General features: G+C 42.7%; 8 non-coding genes across 8 annotated transcripts; all 8 read right to left on the bottom strand.

The window, feature by feature from the left end:
* Positions 1–3,296: 3,296 nt before the first annotated feature.
* Positions 3,297–3,488, bottom strand: LOC141150541 (U2 spliceosomal RNA). The gene has a single exon (XR_012246717.1). It is a non-coding gene; the product is annotated as a U2 spliceosomal RNA (small nuclear RNA).
* Positions 3,489–9,868: 6,380 nt separating this feature from the next.
* LOC141274425 (U2 spliceosomal RNA) lies at positions 9,869–10,059 on the bottom strand. Its single transcript, XR_012322701.1, has one exon. It is a non-coding gene; the product is annotated as a U2 spliceosomal RNA (small nuclear RNA).
* Positions 10,060–11,168: 1,109 nt separating this feature from the next.
* On the bottom strand, positions 11,169–11,359 carry LOC141274423 (U2 spliceosomal RNA). Its single transcript, XR_012322699.1, has one exon. It is a non-coding gene; the product is annotated as a U2 spliceosomal RNA (small nuclear RNA).
* A 1,115-nt stretch (positions 11,360–12,474) lies between these two features.
* On the bottom strand, positions 12,475–12,665 carry LOC141275050 (U2 spliceosomal RNA). The gene has a single exon (XR_012323305.1). It is a non-coding gene; the product is annotated as a U2 spliceosomal RNA (small nuclear RNA).
* A 1,115-nt stretch (positions 12,666–13,780) lies between these two features.
* LOC141274934 (U2 spliceosomal RNA) lies at positions 13,781–13,971 on the bottom strand. Its single transcript, XR_012323194.1, has one exon. It is a non-coding gene; the product is annotated as a U2 spliceosomal RNA (small nuclear RNA).
* A 1,115-nt stretch (positions 13,972–15,086) lies between these two features.
* LOC141274422 (U2 spliceosomal RNA) lies at positions 15,087–15,277 on the bottom strand. Its single transcript, XR_012322698.1, has one exon. It is a non-coding gene; the product is annotated as a U2 spliceosomal RNA (small nuclear RNA).
* Positions 15,278–16,389: 1,112 nt separating this feature from the next.
* LOC141274421 (U2 spliceosomal RNA) lies at positions 16,390–16,580 on the bottom strand. Its single transcript, XR_012322697.1, has one exon. It is a non-coding gene; the product is annotated as a U2 spliceosomal RNA (small nuclear RNA).
* Positions 16,581–17,695: 1,115 nt separating this feature from the next.
* LOC141150470 (U2 spliceosomal RNA) lies at positions 17,696–17,884 on the bottom strand. Its single transcript, XR_012246663.1, has one exon. It is a non-coding gene; the product is annotated as a U2 spliceosomal RNA (small nuclear RNA).
* Between the last annotated feature and the right edge of the window lie 2,644 nt (positions 17,885–20,528).

The following is a 20,528-nucleotide window of genomic DNA, read 5'->3' as shown; positions in this document are numbered from 1 at the left end:
ACCTCCACGCATCGCATAATTTAAAATCAGTTATAAAATCTTTCAATAGATGACATGACTTATCCAATTTGCGTAAAGGGTCACCCCCTGCTCGTTGTTCACTAGCACAAAGACAATTAAAATCACCCCCTACGACCAGGGGAGATGACCCAGTACAGTACAATGGCAATATCCCAAATAAATTAATTCTCTCTTGCTTATCAGGGGGAGCATAAATATTCATTACACGTAGGGTAAAACCATTAAATTTAAAATGCACTAAAACCACTCTGCCTGGTACTATTTCTGTGACAGCATTTATAGTAATATTTCTCCCACGACAGAGGAAGCCCACCCCCGCTGACTTGTTGTCATTGGAGCCAGACCAGATGGAGGGCCCCAGTCTCCAATCTGTCTTGATATCATTATAATTTAGTGCATGTTGTATCCCGCATTCCTGTAATAAACATATGTCAAAGTCAGTGGTTTCTAAATACTTGAATAGAGCAGCCCTACGAACTGGGCTCTTTAATGACCTCACATTCAGTGAGACAAGTCTTATTGTGGGCATTCATAGGTCAGGGTGGTGGATCTTCCATGAGGACACCTGACTCAAAGCCCTGTATATCAAATTGCTCCAGGACATCCGGGCTAGAAGACCCAAACGACTCGATATTCTGTGAGCCGGCGGTTGCCCCCTCGTAGGTCACGGTTCCCAGCCACATTCCAGGAGACGCTGGGGATTCGACATTCCGTCTCTTTTTCGGGGCAGACTCCACTAGGTCACTGGTGCAGTCCTCCTCTTCCTCCACCTCCTCCAGGGGGGGAGACTGGTCCATCAGGACAAGATCAGCAACACAGATTTCCTGATGTTCGCCACCTAGAAGCAAAGCCCCCTCATCTGGCTGGCTAATCGCCCTGGAAGATCCTGAGGCCATCGCTGCGTGGTCCCCTGTAGCCAACCGCACAGGGGCACCACCCTCCAGCCCAACAGGATCGGTATCGGGAACCATCGATACGGAGGATACCCTCCCAGAAGGAGGACCCCCCCGCTCCGGTCCATGCGAGGTCCGCCCATCGTTAAGGGACTTCGATGCAGGTGCCGCCCCAGAGGGGCCTCCGGCTCCCTGCTCCATCCCAGCCTTCTCGCCCTTCGAACCGCCCTCCGACGCCGGCCTGCCAGTGAAGACCGGTGGGCGCATCGGCTCAGCTTCAGAAGATGCAGCTTCTGCGTAGGTCCTGGTCCTGTTGGGGCATCCTCGGAACATGTGCCCCGCCTCACCGCAGAAATTACATTTCCTCCCAGCGGGACAGTCCTTCATTAAATGTCCGTAACAGCTGCAATTATTGCAGCGGTCTACTTTCCTGCCCGTGCAGGACGTTTGGGTATGACCCATTTGTCCACAGTTCCTGCAACATACTGGCATTCCAGGATAAAATAAGTAGCCTCTGCTCTTACCGATTACGAAGGTTGAGGGAGGGTGTAGCATTCCTCCCACTCCACTAAGGTCCCTCTTTAGACGGGCCATATACCTTCTCTTGCCGCACCAGAAGCCTACCGCGTTCTTCACAGTACCCAGGTATCTCAGATCATCACAATAGCGGGTAAGGTAGGTCGAGATGTCTGCAGCTTCCACAAAGGGGTTCGGGAAATGCACCACGATGGGGATCTCGTCATAAGCATACAAGAGACAAAAGGTTAGTCCATCCAACTCATCTAAGTAGTTTTTCTCGTTTACCTTTTGTACGAGTTGCTGACAGCATCCCTGGCTCTTGAAGGTGATGGTGTATGTCCCCTTGTACTCGTTGTCCTGGAAGCAGAATATGTCTTCCCGCCGAAACTCCAGAACTCCAAGAAGAATCCTATGGCAGATGTAGTCCAAATTCTTCTCCATCCTCGATGCTGCTCCAACTTCAATCCTCACGGTGTTCCGCATCCGGGCATCACCCGATGAATATGTGAGCGTTGCCGGCATCCTTCACTCAGGAACGTACCGACTCTTCTCTCTGAAAGGCGCAAGCCTTCATGGGATCCCTTCCCGTTGCTCCCGGACTAATCCTTCCTCCCAATAGCAGCAGGGGGGTTAAGTCCCTCCGAAGAGGAACGATCCCCCCAGGCCGAGAGAAAGGGTACCAAGAGCACCTCACAGGCAAGACCACACAGGTAAACCTGATAGATCGTGCCAAAAGGCCGAGAAGCGATAACCAGAATTGGTTTCAAACTACGGAGCCACCCAAGGATCCTGAAAAGTCCATTTGTGGAGATGAGCTCCTGGACTCCCGTTAAGAAGACATGTTGTCAACCTCTAGATCCCTTACATGCCTGCACTTTTCGGCTTGCTGCTGCTGCAATCCACGCGTTTTAGATCTGCATAACTCCACCTCTTTAAACACAGCACCTTCACCCCCTGCTGTTCCCACCCGCCTCAACACCGTTGGAAGGGAGGAGAACCAATTAAGGCGGGGGTGGGGTGGAACGAGCAGCTGTCTACCCTTAGCAGGAGGGCTCCTGATTACATACCTCTCCTGCTGCTGCTGCTGCTGGCTGTCCAGCAGCAGACTGAAGGTGGCTGCTGCTGTGCACAGGTATATAAAGGCTCAGAGCCTATTATGACACGCGCAGCCAGCGTTCCATTGCCACATTCCATCTACTGCAGGCAGGATACCTGGCTGGCTGAATGTCGCTGAGAAGCTCACAGAGACCGCCATAAGCAACAGTTTAACAGAATGCCACAGACTAATCAACCAAACTTTTTGGGTTGGGTTCTCTTTTATAGTCTGCAGGCATTAAATGAAAGAAGTCAGTGTTCCAGCAGAGGGAGACAACGTTTCAGAAAAGGCATTGTAGCAAACCAAAAAAGAAATTTTAAGCGCAGCAGAGTAACCAGCGCACATACCTGTTAGCTCAGGTGAGTTTAAAAGGCTGCTGTTGATAACAAGGGCATTTGCTAAATAGATGGTGTGTGTGCAACAATATACTGAAAGGTCAATTATATTGTGCAGCTTATCTCACCACCTGTAGTTATTTAGGTGAAAGCTCCAAAATGCTTGCCTAATATGTCTGTTTATCCAAAAGGAAGTAAAAAGGGAGAGCTAGAAAGATAGCATTGCATCACATTACATGGCAATGCAATGCACAGTTGCTGAAGTTGAACCAAAATGAGCTTGTAATCTGGCTTCTGCAACTTTGAACATGAAAAATCCAATGAGGAGAAGAAAAGCAAAGCCAAAGAGTCCATCCCAAAATCCGACAAACAAGCAAAATGAACAAAAAACATTGAATTCAATTCTTTCTGATTTTAGAAACTGCATTAAAGAAGGGGTGCACCGGTCCTGGAGATACTGCAATACCAGGTCAATGCGTGGAGTGGACAGAGCAAGCTCTTTTTCCATCTCCCTGTTCTAAAAATCCATTTAATATATGGTCCCCAGATAGGGGACGTATCAGATATTAAACTGATAAGAACAGATTTTTTTTTTTTTAATTTGGCTATCCCCTGCAGAGGGATAAAACCGTTTATTAAAACTTTAACAAATTACAAGCATAATTAAACAAATACCAAACATTAAAAGACAAATGAAATTTACAAAACAAAAAAATACAAAGATTTTAAATAATTAGGTTCCATTGGTCAACAAGCCATTTTTTGGAAATATGTACATTCTTCTTTTTGTCAATTAAATAATAAGTATACATTTCACATAAACATAAACTTAAAACATCATTCACTGATAAAACATCTTGTTTAAAAATAGCAATGTTGCGCGCTTTCCAGAGAGATGACTTGGCGCAGTTCACTGTCTTCCAAGCCATTGTGTACTGGTCCATTGTGGGGCATTCCATAAGTCCGTATAGCACAGTTTTATATGTAAAGTCCTTGAGGTCTGCCACTCTTTCCAGTAGGGGGAGCAGTCTTCTCCAGAAATCCTTTGCAAAATTACATGTCCATAATAGATGTTCCACCGTTTCCTCGTCTTGGCATCCGGTTCTTGGGCAGATGGCAGACCTCACAAATCCTCTTCTGTATTGGAATGCCCGGCAAGGAAGACAGCGGTGCATGCAACTCCAAGCCAGATCTCTCTGTTCATTAAAAAGATAAAAAACGTTAATCATTTTCCAGATAGACATAGATTTGTCATCATCATATCTGTCAACATTACATATTTCCTCACTTTTACGTATTTCTTTAATTAGTTTCTTACTATTTCTTAATTCCTCTATTTTCTTAGTCCCTAAATTAAAATCGGACACTATTTTCCTTAAAATCTCATAATGCGTCGACAAATTAAAAGCATGGGGCACAGATATATTAACTTCATACCATCCAAACTTTCTCATAAAAAATCCTGTATTAAAACGCATAAAAAAGGACCAATAGTGATTCTTAAAAAGGGCATTAAAACAGTAAACGAACAGATGGATTAAAAGAAACCTATTAAAATCTGGAAAATCTTTACCACCTTTTACTTTTGATTTCATCACGATTTCTCTTTTCAGCTTTTCCATTTTTGAATTCCAAAAGAAGGTAAAACAGGTTTTGGTTATCTTTTTTAAAACATTAACAGGCGGGGGGAAAACCATGCTAAGATACAATAAAAGAGGTAAAATCACCATCTTTAAAACCAATACTTTACCCTCCATTGTAAGTCTCCTCATGTTCCACATACATATTTTCGTATTTACTTTCTGTGTAACTGTTTCCCAACTATTATAACCATCATTATTTTCAGTGAATGATATACCTAAAATGGAAATGGATTCGGAGACATTAATTGGTACATCACGTAAAATCATCCCCCCAACACTTAAAATGTTACACTTATTAAAATTGATTTTAAAACCAGAAGCTAGACAAAAGGATTGCACTTGATGGAGAGTGGCCGTAAGTGATGGTGCATCTGTACACAAGACCGCCACGTCATCCATGTAGCCTACAACCTTGGCCTCCAAACCACCGCTTCCAGGCAGAGGGACACCGCATATCTGTTTATTTTGGCGTATTGCACATAACATTGGTTCCAGTGCACAGATAAACAGTAGGGGGGACAGAGGGCATCCCTGTTTCACCCCTGACCGTAAAAATACCTCTTGTGTCTTAAAACCATTCACTAAAATCTTACTTGTACAATCCTTGTAAAATGCTTTAAGCGATAGTAAAAACCCTTCTGGTATGCCCATTTTCTCTAAAACTTTAAAAAGATAAAAGTGTGAGACACGGTCAAATGCTTTTTCAAAATCAATAGATAAAATCGCCATTTTCCCCTTTCTGTCTTTTACATCCTCAATACAGTCTTTCACTAAATTCAGATTGTCCCATATACTGCGCCCCGGCACCCCACACACTTGATTAGAATGAATAACTTTGCTGATGACTTCTTTTAGACGATTTGCACAAATTTTAGCCATTATTTTATAGTCACAATTTAAAAGTGTTATTGGTCTCCAGTTTTCTAATTTTGATTTATCACCTTTTTTGTATAGGAGGGAGACTTCACCTTTCTTCCAGGAATTTAATAAAACCTTATTATTAAAAACCTCAGTAAACAAATAAAACAAATCATCTTTTAAAATATCATAAAAACATACATAAAATTCTATTGGGATGCCATCAGGACCAGGGACCTTTCCAGTTTTAAAACTTTTAATAGTTTTTAACACTTCTTGTTCCGTTAAAACTTGGGATAAAAACTCTTGGGATGCGGGATCTAAAACAGCTGTTAGTCCTTGCAGCGAATCATCCATTAATTTATTATCTATATTTTTTCCATTAAAAAGATTAGAAAAAAAAACCTCAACTTTACCCAGCATATTTTTTATATTATTCTCACCATCTATATGGTCAATTATCACTTTTTCTTTTTTATTTTTCCTAAAAAAATATCTGGAACACTTTTCATTTTCTTCTATATGTTGTACTCTAGAACGAAAAATTATCTCTTTTCCTTTTTGTTCTAGCCATTTTGAAATCTCTTCTTTTAAGTTTGAAATATCAAGTTGTACATCTATCCCATTGTCTCTGAGCTTAAATAATGTTTGTAGGCGGGTATTTAAAATTCTATATTCTTCATATTTTTCTTTGGCTCTACATATACTCTTTTTAATAAAAAAGTCTTTTATTTTTACTTTCATTCTATCCCACCATACACTCATAGTCTCATTTGTTTTTTTTCCTTTTCTACATTTCCTATAAAACTCAATAAAATCTGATAAAATCTGCGGGTCGGTTAAAAGGGATACGTTCATTTTCCAGCTTTTCTTACCACATTTTTTGTTGTCATTTACTTTTATGGTAAAGGATAAAAGTTTATGGTCTGAAAATATATTAGCTAAAACTTCACATTTGGCAGGTATTGTTTTATCTGAACCAAAAATAAAATCAATCCTAGAGCTACAATTAGCATTGCTCCAAGTGAAACCGGCGTCCTCTGGGCTGTCACTATGACACTCTTTATATATGTCTATCAATTTAGCATCTTTGACTATATCATGTAGCATACCTGAGGTTTTATCGTAGTTCCTGCTTACAGAGCTGGAGCGCCGGTTTTCACCTTTTAAAACACAATTAAAATCCCCTGCTAAGATAAAAGGTTCAGAGTTATTAATAAATAATGGTAAAAGATCAAGCATTTCGGCTCTTTCATTTTTCTCTGGGGATCCATAAAAATTTAAAAACTGCCATCTAATACCATCAATAAAAGCTTTTACTAATAAAATACGACCTGGTAAAATTTCCTGAATAAAATCAATTAAAACGTTCCCTTTAAAAAGTATGGCTACACCCGCTGATCCTGCAGCATTCGATCCGGACCAGACAGATGGCCCACACTTCCACTCATCTTTATATTTTTGATATGACATTTCATGTGGGATATTACATTCTTGCAGAAAAAATACAGATGCAGTAAAACACGTAAAAAAATTAAAAAGAGCAGTTCTTCTCGTGTTAGATTTTATGCCTCTCACGTTGAGGGAAATACCTTTCAGTTCAGCCATCATTAGAAAATGTAGAAATTTTACTTAGGTAACTAAGAGCAACGGATTTACCTGTCCGATGAACCTGATCAGACCACTGGGCTTGCGCCTCCCTCCTCATCTGATAGTATCGTCACGAGAGTCTCCGTGGAGGAGGAAAGATTACCACATTTATATAAACCCGACGCTACACTGGCATAGCTCGGAGGGCTGGCTGGCAGAACCCGCTGGGTCTCCATTGGCTGGCCATGCAGTTCCTCATCAGGTGGGTCCCCGAGGGGTTCCGCCGCCCCTGTTTGACCTGTAGAAGGTCGTCCTATAGGAGGAGGTTGCGCACAAGGCAGAGCCTCTGACTCTTCAGAGGCAGCAAGATCCCGGTCCCCACCTGTAGCAGCGGAGACCGAAACCCCTGAGGGTCCAGCGTCCACGTCCCCTTCTGGAGAAGTGTCCATCTGTTCACCTCCTGCTGCCTCCTCCGAACCACCCTTTTTCTTTTTCTTAGGACCCACCTTTATCCACTCAGCGCCCTCAGCACTAGGAGACCCAGACTGGGCATGGGCTTCTGTGTCGGCCTTTTGCCGGTCCCTTTTGACCTTACCAGTAGTGCCCTTCTGCTCCTTCTCAGCCCTCCTTTTGGACTCCCGCAGGTCCTGCAGCCAGGTTTTGGGATTTGGTATTTTACCTGTCATAGACTCTGGAGACACTTCACTATTTGGTACGCCCTTATTGTCTCCAGAGGCTCCAGGTTGTTGTTCCTCCTCCTGAGGGGTGGTCTGATCTTTTGGTCCTTGGTCGGACGTCTTGGACTTCCCCTTTTGCTCATCTTCCCGAAATCTGTGAGGGCAAGAAAAATAAAAGTGACCTGGAGTCTGGCAAAAACTGCATTTCTTTTCCTTAGGGCATTCTTTTGTCTCATGTTCTTCACTAGCACAATTTCTACATGATACATGACAGTTTTCTTTTGAATGACCATAGCGCCCACAATTTCTGCAATATACTGGCATCCCAGAAAAGAAGAAATCCCCATTTGTTTGCCCAATTTTGAAACGGGCAGGGGGGAGCCGTATACCACCTGGTGTATTTGGATCTCTTGTACACTTCACAAGGAATTTCCACTTAGATGTCCATATGTTATATTCGTTTAATATCTTCCCAATACATTTAACACTTTTAAAATAAATTGCTAGAAATGACATTACTTCTGGAGCAGAAACAAAGGGCGAAAATATTTTTACAATAACCAGTCTTACCTCATCCAGGACGTGCTCAACAATTTGTATCCCTTTCAAAACAGGACTATTTTCAACTTTTCTAGTACATCTCTAAAAATACCTTCTCCGGTGAATGTGATGTCATAGTCACCTCTTCTGGGATAATCCTGGATGGAGAGAATTTCATTCCTTTGTACGCCAAGAAGGTTCCTGAGCACGTCCTGGACTACATACCCTAATTTCCTCATATCCGAGCCACCCGCCGTGAAGTGAACTCGGATAGAGTTTTTTAGCCTCGCATAAAGAGGCACGAGGTTAGGGTCAACCTCCATGGAAAAATGCAACAAGGTTGCAAATTGCAGCCGCTTGCAATCTGCGCTCCCAGTGTTCTTGCAGCGAAAAACACCTGGAAGCTGGGGGATCGCAACTCGTTACCCTGGGACTAAGCCCTCTCCCTAATAGCAGCAAGCAGGCTAAGTCCACCAAAGTGGACGATCCTGCCAGGCCAAGGAGAGGGGTACCCGAGTGCCCTTCAACCACAATCTCCTGCAATAAAGCACTTGATCGTAGCCAAAAGGCCGAGAAGCGATAACCAGAATTGGTTTCAAACTACGGAGCCACCCAAGGATCCTGAAAAGTCCATTTGTGGAGATGAGCTCCTGGACTCCCGTTAAGAAGACATGTTGTCAACCTCTAGATCCCTTACATGCCTGCACTTTTCGGCTTGCTGCTGCTGCAATCCACGCGTTTTAGATCTGCATAACTCCACCTCTTTAAACACAGCACCTTCACCCCCTGCTGTTCCCACCCGCCTCAACACCGTTGGAAGGGAGGAGAACCAATTAAGGCGGGGGGTGGGGTGGAACGAGCAGCTGTCTACCCTTAGCAGGAGGGCTCCTGATTACATACCTCTCCTGCTGCTGCTGCTGCTGGCTGTCCAGCAGCAGACTGAAGGTGGCTGCTGCTGTGCACAGGTATATAAAGGCTCAGAGCCTATTATGACACGTGCAGCCAGCGTTCCATTGCCACATTCCATCTACTGCAGGCAGGATACCTGGCTGGCTGAATGTCGCTGAGAAGCTCACAGAGACCGCCATAAGCAACAGTTTAACAGAATGCCACAGACTAATCAACCAAACTTTTTGGGTTGGGTTCTCTTTTATAGTCTGCAGGCATTAAATGAAAGAAGTCAGTGTTCCAGCAGAGGGAGAAAACGTTTCAGAAAAGGCATTGTAGCAAACCAAAAAAGAAATTTTAAGCACAGCAGAGTAACCAGCGCACATACCTGTTAGCTCAGGTGAGTTTAAAAGGCTGCTGTTGATAACAAGGGCATTTGCTAAATAGATGGTGTGTGTGCAACAATATACTGAAAGGTCAATTATATTGTGCAGCTTATCTCACCACCTGTAGTTATTTAGGTGAAAGCTCCAAAATGCTTGCCTAATATGTCTGTTTATCCAAAAGGAAGTAAAAAGGGAGAGCTAGAAAGATAGCATTGCATCACATTACATGGCAATGCAATGCACAGTTGCTGAAGTTGAACCAAAATGAGCTTGTAATCTGGCTTCTGCAACTTTGAACATGAAAAATCCAATGAGGAGAAGAAAAGCAAAGCCAAAGAGTCCATCCCAAAATCCGACAAACAAGCAAAATGAACAAAAAACATTGAATTCAATTCTTTCTGATTTTAGAAACTGCATTAAAGAAGGGGTGCACCGGTCCTGGAGATACTGCAATACCAGGTCAATGCGTGGAGTGGACAGAGCAAGCTCTTTTTCCATCTCCCTGTTCTAAAAATCCATTTAATATATGGTCCCCAGATAGGGGACGTATCAGATATTAAACTGATAAGAACAGATACTACACTTGATCTTAGCCAAAAGGCCGAGAAGCGATAACCAGAATTGGTTTCAAACTACGGAGCCACCCAAGGATCCTGAAAAGTCCATTTGTGGAGATGAGCTCCTGGACTCCCGTTAAGAAGACATGTTGTCAACCTCTAGATCCCTTACATGCCTGCACTTTTCGGCTTGCTGCTGCTGCAATCCACGCGTTTTAGATCTGCATAACTCCACCTCTTTAAACACAGCACCTTCACCCCCTGCTGTTCCCACCCGCCTCAACACCGTTGGAAGGGAGGAGAACCAATTAAGGCGGGGGGTGGGGTGGAACGAGCAGCTGTCTACCCTTAGCAGGAGGGCTCCTGATTACATACCTCTCCTGCTGCTGCTGGCTGTCCAGCAGCAGACTGAAGGTGGCTGCTGCTGTGCACAGGTATATAAAGGCTCAGAGCCTATTATGACACGCGCATCCAGCGTTCCATTGCCACATTCCATCTACTGCAGGCAGGATACCTGGCTGGCTGAATGTCGCTGAGAAGCTCACAGAGACCGCCATAAGCAACAGTTTAACAGAATGCCACAGACTAATCAACCAAACTTTTTGGGTTGGGTTCTCTTTTATAGTCTGCAGGCATTAAATGAAAGAAGTCAGTGTTCCAGCAGAGGGAGACAACGTTTCAGAAAAGGCATTGTAGCAAACCAAAAAAGAAATTTTAAGCGCAGCAGAGTAACCAGCGCACATACCTGTTAGCTCAGGTGAGTTTAAAAGGCTGCTGTTGATAACAAGGGCATTTGCTAAATAGATGGTGTGTGTGCAACAATATACTGAAAGGTCAATTATATTGTGCAGCTTATCTCACCACCTGTAGTTATTTAGGTGAAAGCTCCAAAATGCTTGCCTAATATGTCTGTTTATCCAAAAGGAAGTAAAAAGGGAGAGCTAGAAAGATAGCATTGCATCACATTACATGGCAATGCAATGCACAGTTGCTGAAGTTGAACCAAAATGAGCTTGTAATCTGGCTTCTGCAACTTTGAACATGAAAAATCCAATGAGGAGAAGAAAAGCAAAGCCACAGAGTCCATCCCAAAATCCGACAAACAAGCAAAATGAACAAAAAACATTGAATTCAATTCTTTCTGATTTTAGAAACTGCATTAAAGAAGGGGTGCACCGGTCCTGGAGATACTGCAATACCAGGTCAATGCGTGGAGTGGACAGAGCAAGCTCTTTTTCCATCTCCCTGTTCTAAAAATCCATTTAATATATGGTCCCCAGATAGGGGACGTATCAGATATTAAACTGATAAGAACAGATACTACACTTGATCTTAGCCAAAAGGCCGAGAAGCGATAACCAGAATTGGTTTCAAACTACGGAGCCACCCAAGGATCCTGAAAAGTCCATTTGTGGAGATGAGCTCCTGGACTCCCGTTAAGAAGACATGTTGTCAACCTCTAGATCCCTTACATGCCTGCACTTTTCGGCTTGCTGCTGCTGCAATCCACGCGTTTTAGATCTGCATAACTCCACCTCTTTAAACACAGCACCTTCACCCCCTGCTGTTCCCACCCGCCTCAACACCGTTGGAAGGGAGGAGAACCAATTAAGGCGGGGGGTGGGGTGGAACGAGCAGCTGTCTACCCTTAGCAGGAGGGCTCCTGATTACATACCTCTCCTGCTGCTGCTGCTGCTGGCTGTCCAGCAGCAGACTGAAGGTGGCTGCTGCTGTGCACAGGTATATAAAGGCTCAGAGCCTATTATGACACGTGCAGCCAGCGTTCCATTGCCACATTCCATCTACTGCAGGCAGGATACCTGGCTGGCTGAATGTCGCTGAGAAGCTCACAGAGACCGCCATAAGCAACAGTTTAACAGAATGCCACAGACTAATCAACCAAACTTTTTGGGTTGGGTTCTCTTTTATAGTCTGCAGGCATTAAATGAAAGAAGTCAGTGTTCCAGCAGAGGGAGACAACGTTTCAGAAAAGGCATTGTAGCAAACCAAAAAAGAAATTTTAAGCGCAGCAGAGTAACCAGCGCACATACCTGTTAGCTCAGGTGAGTTTAAAAGGCTGCTGTTGATAACAAGGGCATTTGCTAAATAGATGGTGTGTGTGCAACAATATACTGAAAGGTCAATTATATTGTGCAGCTTATCTCACCACCTGTAGTTATTTAGGTGAAAGCTCCAAAATGCTTGCCTAATATGTCTGTTTATCCAAAAGGAAGTAAAAAGGGAGAGCTAGAAAGATAGCATTGCATCACATTACATGGCAATGCAATGCACAGTTGCTGAAGTTGAACCAAAATGAGCTTGTAATCTGGCTTCTGCAACTTTGAACATGAAAAATCCAATGAGGAGAAGAAAAGCAAAGCCAAAGAGTCCATCCCAAAATCCGACAAACAAGCAAAATGAACAAAAAACATTGAATTCAATTCTTTCTGATTTTAGAAACTGCATTAAAGAAGGGGTGCACCGGTCCTGGAGATACTGCAATACCAGGTCAATGCGTGGAGTGGACAGAGCAAGCTCTTTTTCCATCTCCCTGTTCTAAAAATCCATTTAATATATTGTCCCCAGATAGGGGACGTATCAGATATTAAACTGATAAGAACAGATACTACACTTGATCTTAGCCAAAAGGCCGAGAAGCGATAACCAGAATTGGTTTCAAACTACGGAGCCACCCAAGGATCCTGAAAAGTCCATTTGTGGAGATGAGCTCCTGGACTCCCGTTAAGAAGACATGTTGTCAACCTCTAGATCCCTTACATGCCTGCACTTTTCGGCTTGCTGCTGCTGCAATCCACGCGTTTTAGATCTGCATAACTCCACCTCTTTAAACACAGCACCTTCACCCCCTGCTGTTCCCACCCGCCTCAACACCGTTGGAAGGGAGGAGAACCAATTAAGGCGGGGGGTGGGGTGGAACGAGCAGCTGTCTACCCTTAGCAGGAGGGCTCCTGATTACATACCTCTCCTGCTGCTGCTGCTGCTGGCTGTCCAGCAGCAGACTGAAGGTGGCTGCTGCTGTGCACAGGTATATAAAGGCTCAGAGCCTATTATGACACGCGCAGCCAGCGTTCCATTGCCACATTCCATCTACTGCAGGCAGGATACCTGGCTGGCTGAATGTCGCTGAGAAGCTCACAGAGACCGCCATAAGCAACAGTTTAACAGAATGCCACAGACTAATCAACCAAACTTTTTGGGTTGGGTTCTCTTTTATAGTCTGCAGGCATTAAATGAAAGAAGTCAGTGTTCCAGCAGAGGGAGACAACGTTTCAGAAAAGGCATTGTAGCAAACCAAAAAAGAAATTTTAAGCGCAGCAGAGTAACCAGCGCACATACCTGTTAGCTCAGGTGAGTTTAAAAGGCTGCTGTTGATAACAAGGGCATTTGCTAAATAGATGGTGTGTGTGCAACAATATACTGAAAGGTCAATTATATTGTGCAGCTTATCTCACCACCTGTAGTTATTTAGGTGAAAGCTCCAAAATGCTTGCCTAATATGTCTGTTTATCCAAAAGGAAGTAAAAAGGGAGAGCTAGAAAGATAGCATTGCATCACATTACATGGCAATGCAATGCACAGTTGCTGAAGTTGAACCAAAATGAGCTTGTAATCTGGCTTCTGCAACTTTGAACATGAAAAATCCAATGAGGAGAAGAAAAGCAAAGCCAAAGAGTCCATCCCAAAATCCGACAAACAAGCAAAATGAACAAAAAACATTGAATTCAATTCTTTCTGATTTTAGAAACTGCATTAAAGAAGGGGTGCACCGGTCCTGGAGATACTGCAATACCAGGTCAATGCGTGGAGTGGACAGAGCAAGCTCTTTTTCCATCTCCCTGTTCTAAAAATCCATTTAATATATTGTCCCCAGATAGGGGACGTATCAGATATTAAACTGATAAGAACAGATACTACACTTGATCTTAGCCAAAAGGCCGAGAAGCGATAACCAGAATTGGTTTCAAACTACGGAGCCACCCAAGGATCCTGAAAAGTCCATTTGTGGAGATGAGCTCCTGGACTCCCGTTAAGAAGACATGTTGTCAACCTCTAGATCCCTTACATGCCTGCACTTTTCGGCTTGCTGCTGCTGCAATCCACGCGTTTTAGATCTGCATAACTCCACCTCTTTAAACACAGCACCTTCACCCCCTGCTGTTCCCACCCGCCTCAACACCGTTGGAAGGGAGGAGAACCAATTAAGGCGGGGGGTGGGGTGGAACGAGCAGCTGTCTACCCTTAGCAGGAGGGCTCCTGATTATATACCTCTCCTGCTGCTGCTGCTGCTGGCTGTCCAGCAGCAGACTGAAGGTGGCTGCTGCTGTGCACAGGTATATAAAGGCTCAGAGCCTATTATGACACGCGCAGCCAGCGTTCCATTGCCACATTCCATCTACTGCAGGCAGGATACCTGGCTGGCTGAATGTCGCTGAGAAGCTCACAGAGACCGCCATAAGCAACAGTTTAACAGAATGCCACAGACTAATCAACCAAACTTTTTGGGTTGGGTTCTCTTTTATAGTCTGCAGGCATTAAATGAAAGAAGTCAGTGTTCCAGCAGAGGGAGACAACGTTTCAGAAAAGGCATTGTAGCAAACCAAAAAAGAAATTTTAAGCGCAGCAGAGTAACCAGCGCACATACCTGTTAGCTCAGGTGAGTTTAAAAGGCTGCTGTTGATAACAAGGGCATTTGCTAAATAGATGGTGTGTGTGCAACAATATACTGAAAGGTCAATTATATTGTGCAGCTTATCTCACCACCTGTAGTTATTTAGGTGAAAGCTCCAAAATGCTTGCCTAATATGTCTGTTTATCCAAAAGGAAGTAAAAAGGGAGAGCTAGAAAGATAGCATTGCATCACATTACATGGCAATGCAATGCACAGTTGCTGAAGTTGAACCAAAATGAGCTTGTAATCTGGCTTCTGCAACTTTGAACATGAAAAATCCAATGAGGAGAAGAAAAGCAAAGCCAAAGAGTCCATCCCAAAATCCGACAAACAAGCAAAATGAACAAAAAACATTGAATTCAATTCTTTCTGATTTTAGAAACTGCATTAAAGAAGGGGTGCACCGGTCCTGGAGATACTGCAATACCAGGTCAATGCGTGGAGTGGACAGAGCAAGCTCTTTTTCCATCTCCCTGTTCTAAAAATCCATTTAATATATGGTCCCCAGATAGGGGACGTATCAGATATTAAACTGATAAGAACAGATACTACACTTGATCTTAGCCAAAAGGCCGAGAAGCGATAACCAGAATTGGTTTCAAACTACGGAGCCACCCAAGGATCCTGAAAAGTCCATTTGTGGAGATGAGCTCCTGGACTCCCGTTAAGAAGACATGTTGTCAACCTCTAGATCCCTTACATGCCTGCACTTTTCGGCTTGCTGCTGCTGCAATCCACGCGTTTTAGATCTGCATAACTCCACCTCTTTAAACACAGCACCTTCACCCCCTGCTGTTCCCACCCGCCTCAACACCGTTGGAAGGGAGGAGAACCAATTAAGGCGGGGGGTGGGGTGGAACGAGCAGCTGTCTACCCTTAGCAGGAGGGCTCCTGATTACATACCTCTCCTGCTGCTGCTGCTGGCTGTCCAGCAGCAGACTGAAGGTGGCTGCTGCTGTGCACAGGTATATAAAGGCTCAGAGCCTATTATGACACGCGCAGCCAGCGTTCCATTGCCACATTCCATCTACTGCAGGCAGGATACCTGGCTGGCTGAATGTCGCTGAGAAGCTCACAGAGACCGCCATAAGCAACAGTTTAACAGAATGCCACAGACTAATCAACCAAACTTTTTGGGTTGGGTTCTCTTTTATAGTCTGCAGGCATTAAATGAAAGAAGTCAGTGTTCCAGCAGAGGGAGACAACGTTTCAGAAAAGGCATTGTAGCAAACCAAAAAAGAAATTTTAAGTGCAGCAGAGTAACCAGCGCACATACCTGTTAGCTCAGGTGAGTTTAAAAGGCTGCTGTTGATAACAAGGGCATTTGCTAAATAGATGGTGTGTGTGCAACAATATACTGAAAGGTCAATTATATTGTGCAGCTTATCTCACCACCTGTAGTTATTTAGGTGAAAGCTCCAAAATGCTTGCCTAATATGTCTGTTTATCCAAAAGGAAGTAAAAAGGGAGAGCTAGAAAGATAGCATTGCATCACATTACATGGCAATGCAATGCACAGTTGCTGAAGTTGAACCAAAATGAGCTTGTAATCTGGCTTCTGCAACTTTGAACATGAAAAATCCAATGAGGAGAAGAAAAGCAAAGCCAAAGAGTCCATCCCAAAATCCGACAAACAAGCAAAATGAACAAAAAACATTGAATTCAATTCTTTCTGATTTTAGAAACTGCATTAAAGAAGGGGTGCACCGGTCCTGGAGATACTGCAATACCAGGTCAATGCGTGGAGTGGACAGAGCAAGCTCTTTTTCCATCTCCCTGTTCTAAAAATCCATTTAATATATGGTCCCCAGATAGGGGACGTATCAGATATTAAACTGATAAGAACAGATACTACACTTGATCTTAGCCAAAAGGCCGAGAAGCGATAACCAGAATTGGTTTCAAACTACGGAGCCACCCAAGGATCCTGAAAAGTCCATTTGTGGAGATGAGCTCCTGGACTCCCGTTAAGAAGACATGTTGTCAACCTCTAGATCCCTTACATGCCTGCACTTTTCGGCTTGCTGCTGCTGCAATCCACGCGTTTTAGATCTGCATAACTCCACCTCTTTAAACACAGCACCTTCACCCCCTGCTGTTCCCACCCGCCTCAACACCGTTGGAAGGGAGGAGAACCAATTAAGGCGGGGGGTGGGGTGGAACGAGCAGCTGTCTACCCTTAGCAGGAGGGCTCCTGATTACATACCTCTCCTGCTGCTGCTGCTGCTGGCTGTCCAGCAGCAGACTGAAGGTGGCTGCTGCTGTGCACAGGTATATAAAGGCTCAGAGCCTATTATGACACGCGCAGCCAGCGTTCCATTGCCACATTCCATCTACTGCAGGCAGGATACCTGGCTGGCTGAATGTCGCTGAGAAGCTCACAGTGACCGCCATAAGCAACAGTTTAACAGAATGCCACAGACTAATCAACCAAACTTTTTGGGTTGGGTTCTCTTTTATAGTCTGCAGGCATTAAATGAAAGAAGTCAGTGTTCCAGCAGAGGGAGACAACGTTTCAGAAAAGGCATTGTAGCAAACCAAAAAAGAAATTTTAAGCGCAGCAGAGTAACCAGCGCACATACCTGTTAGCTCAGGTGAGTTTAAAAGGCTGCTGTTGATAACAAGGGCATTTGCTAAATAGATGGTGTGTGTGCAACAATATACTGAAAGGTCAATTATATTGTGCAGCTTATCTCACCACCTGTAGTTATTTAGGTGAAAGCTCCAAAATGCTTGCCTAATATGTCTGTTTATCCAAAAGGAAGTAAAAAGGGAGAGCTAGAAAGATAGCATTGCATCACATTACATGGCAATGCAATGCACAGTTGCTGAAGTTGAACCAAAATGAGCTTGTAATCTGGCTTCTGCAACTTTGAACATGAAAAATCCAATGAGGAGAAGAAAAGCAAAGCCAAAGAGTCCATCCCAAAATCCGACAAACAAGCAAAATGAACAAAAAACATTGAATTCAATTCTTTCTGATTTTAGAAACTGCATTAAAGAAGGGGTGCACCGGTCCTGGAGATACTGCAATACCAGGTCAATGCGTGGAGTGGACAGAGCAAGCTCTTTTTCCATCTCCCTGTTCTAAAAATCCATTTAATATATGGTCCCCAGATAGGGGACGTATCAGATATTAAACTGATAAGAACAGATAAGGTTTCAACGCAATTTTATTGATTCAAAAGTATATTTACAAAGGTTTTAAAAAAGAACATTTATAACATTACAATAAAATGATAAAACATGATAATAATCAATTCAAGTTTTTTGTAAAAACACAATTTACCATCATAAAACCATTGTAACAATTAAGAAAATCATAATTACAGATGTACTTGGGTTTATTTAATTATCACTAATTGTGTTCCATAATTGTACACACCACATAGAAGCCGCTTCTTTTGCTCCATACAGTTTTTTATCTCTGAGATAGTAAATATACATTTCACTTAAAGCAATTTTTATACAGTCTGTTGAATCAATATGATCATGTTTGAAGAGTAAAATATTTCTAACTTTCCACATGGCATTTTTAACACAATTAATAATAATCCAGGCAACTCGGAATTGTTTAAAATTTGGACACTTAAAAAGACCATAAAAGACATAAAAGTGATTAAAATCTTTCAGGCCACATGCCCATTTTAAAAGTGGGCCTACCTTTCTCCAAACCTCCTGTGCAAAAGGACAATTCCAAAAGAGATGCAATACAGACTCACTTTCCCCGCATATATCTCTTGGACATTTGGCTCTCGCCACCAGCCCCCGCCTATGTTGAAACTCACGGGTAGGGAGGCACTGGTGGACGATAGCCCAGGCAAGGTCCTTGTGTACATTTGCAAGATATTTCCCGTACACATTTCGCCACACCGTTTTGGACCTTGCCTGTGAAAAATTGGAGACAGGAATTGTGTCCTCAGAGTGTCTGCAAGCAATAGATACCTTCCTTTGGTCCCCCAATATATCAGGCTCCAATTCCTGGAGACCTAAAAGCCTGACCGTTTTCTCAAGTATCACATACTGTTTAGGTGGGCACAGGAGCACAGGAGAACTTAAAGGTAGGCTAAACCACCTTTTAAAAATCATTCCTGCTGCATATTTTAAAAAATAACTAAAAATGCCATCAGATTTAAAAACCTTAAAACAGAAGCAGAAATACTTTATATGGAAAAAGGTAAAAAAATTGGGTACATCTTTACCTCCATTAGATTTACATTTGTACATCAGATCTCTTTTTAACTTTTCCATTTTTGAACACCATAAAAACATAAAAACAATTCTTGTTACTTTCTTGATTTGTAAATTGGAAGGGGGAAACACCATTGCAACATACAACATAATGGGAATTAAAACGGCTTTAATAATTAAAATTTTACCTTCCATACTAAGGTTCCTTAAATTCCACAATGAGATCTTTTTTTCAATTTTATCCATTGCAGAGTCCCAGTTAGGGTCCCCCTCATTGTCTTGGTTAAAAATAATTCCTAAAATTTTTATGTGATTTTTCTGTATCACTATACCAGGGGTCAAAGAGGAGTCCCATCCCCCCACATTAAAACAGTCACATTTATCTATATTTAATTTAAAACCTGAGGCTTCACAGAAAAATTGTGTGTTTCTCAATACCCTCCTCAGAGATGTGGAATCTGGACATAGTATGGTAACATCATCCATGTAACTTAGGGCTTTAAGTTGCATACCCCTACTCCCGGGAATAGGTACCCCTTTAATTACTTTATCTTTTCTCAGTATGGTTAATAGTGGTTCCATAACACAGATAAAGAGCAGTGGTGAGAGAGGGCACCCTTGTTTCACCCCTGATAATAGAGGAACCCCCTTCGTTAAAAACCCATTTACAGAAATTTGACTAAAACAAGAATGATATAAAAGCATAATGCGGGTTAAAATTTTCTCTGGAAACGCCATTTTTTTAAGAACCATAAAAAGAAATTCATGCGATACCCTGTCAAAAGCTTTTTCAAAGTCTAAGGATAAAATAGCAAGGTTTTGACTTCTCTCTTTTGAATACCATATGGTATCCCTAATTATGTTGAGGGACTCAGCTATGGTTCTTCCGGGAACACCACATACCTGGTTAGGGTGAATTAATTTGGCTATAAAGGGTTTTAAACGGACTGCAATAAGTTTAGCTAAAATTTTATAATCAAGGTTTAAAAGCGTAATAGGCCGCCAGTTTTTAAGTTGGCTCCTATCCCCTTTTTTATATATTAAAGATACCAGACCTCTCCTCCAAGATGGGGGTAATTTATTAGTATTAAAAGCTTCTTTAAACAATAAAAACATATCGTTCTTTAAAATTCCCAAAAAAGTCAGATAAAACTCAATCGGTAGACCGTCTTCCCCAGGGGCTTTCCCACTGGAGAAACTTTTAAAAATCTGTAAAAGTTCCTCACTGGTGAGATCCCTAGATAAAATACCCTGGTCTAAAATATCTAACTTAAAATCAAGGGAATTAATAGCATACTCTAAAAAGGATGGATCTATAACTTTAGTGTTAAAAAGAAGTTGATAAAAATTAAAAGCTTTTCCTAACATACCCTTAATATCATTTTCACCTTCAAGATTTAGGATTGCATCCCTCCTCCCCATTACCTTTTTGAAGAAGAATCGGGAGCATTTCTCTCCTTCCTCCAGGTGCTGTACATGGGAGTTAAAAATTATTTGTTTTCCTTTTTCATTAAGAGCATTTTTTATTTCAGACTTAAGATTTGCAATATCATCATCCACATCAATACCAACTTCTTTTAGTTTAAAGAGTACTTGTAATCTCATATTAAAAACATAAAACCACTGCTTTTTCTTTTTTGCTTT

The sequence above is a fragment of the Phyllobates terribilis genome, unplaced genomic scaffold (genome assembly GCF_046119375.1).
Source record: "Phyllobates terribilis strain yellow unplaced genomic scaffold, ASM4611937v1 Scaffold_5__5_contigs__length_657084704, whole genome shotgun sequence".
In the NCBI taxonomy this organism is placed as follows: domain Eukaryota; kingdom Metazoa; phylum Chordata; class Amphibia; order Anura; family Dendrobatidae; genus Phyllobates; species Phyllobates terribilis.
Note: the sequence above shows the minus strand (reverse complement) of the source record. Positions and strands in the feature narration are given on the sequence as shown.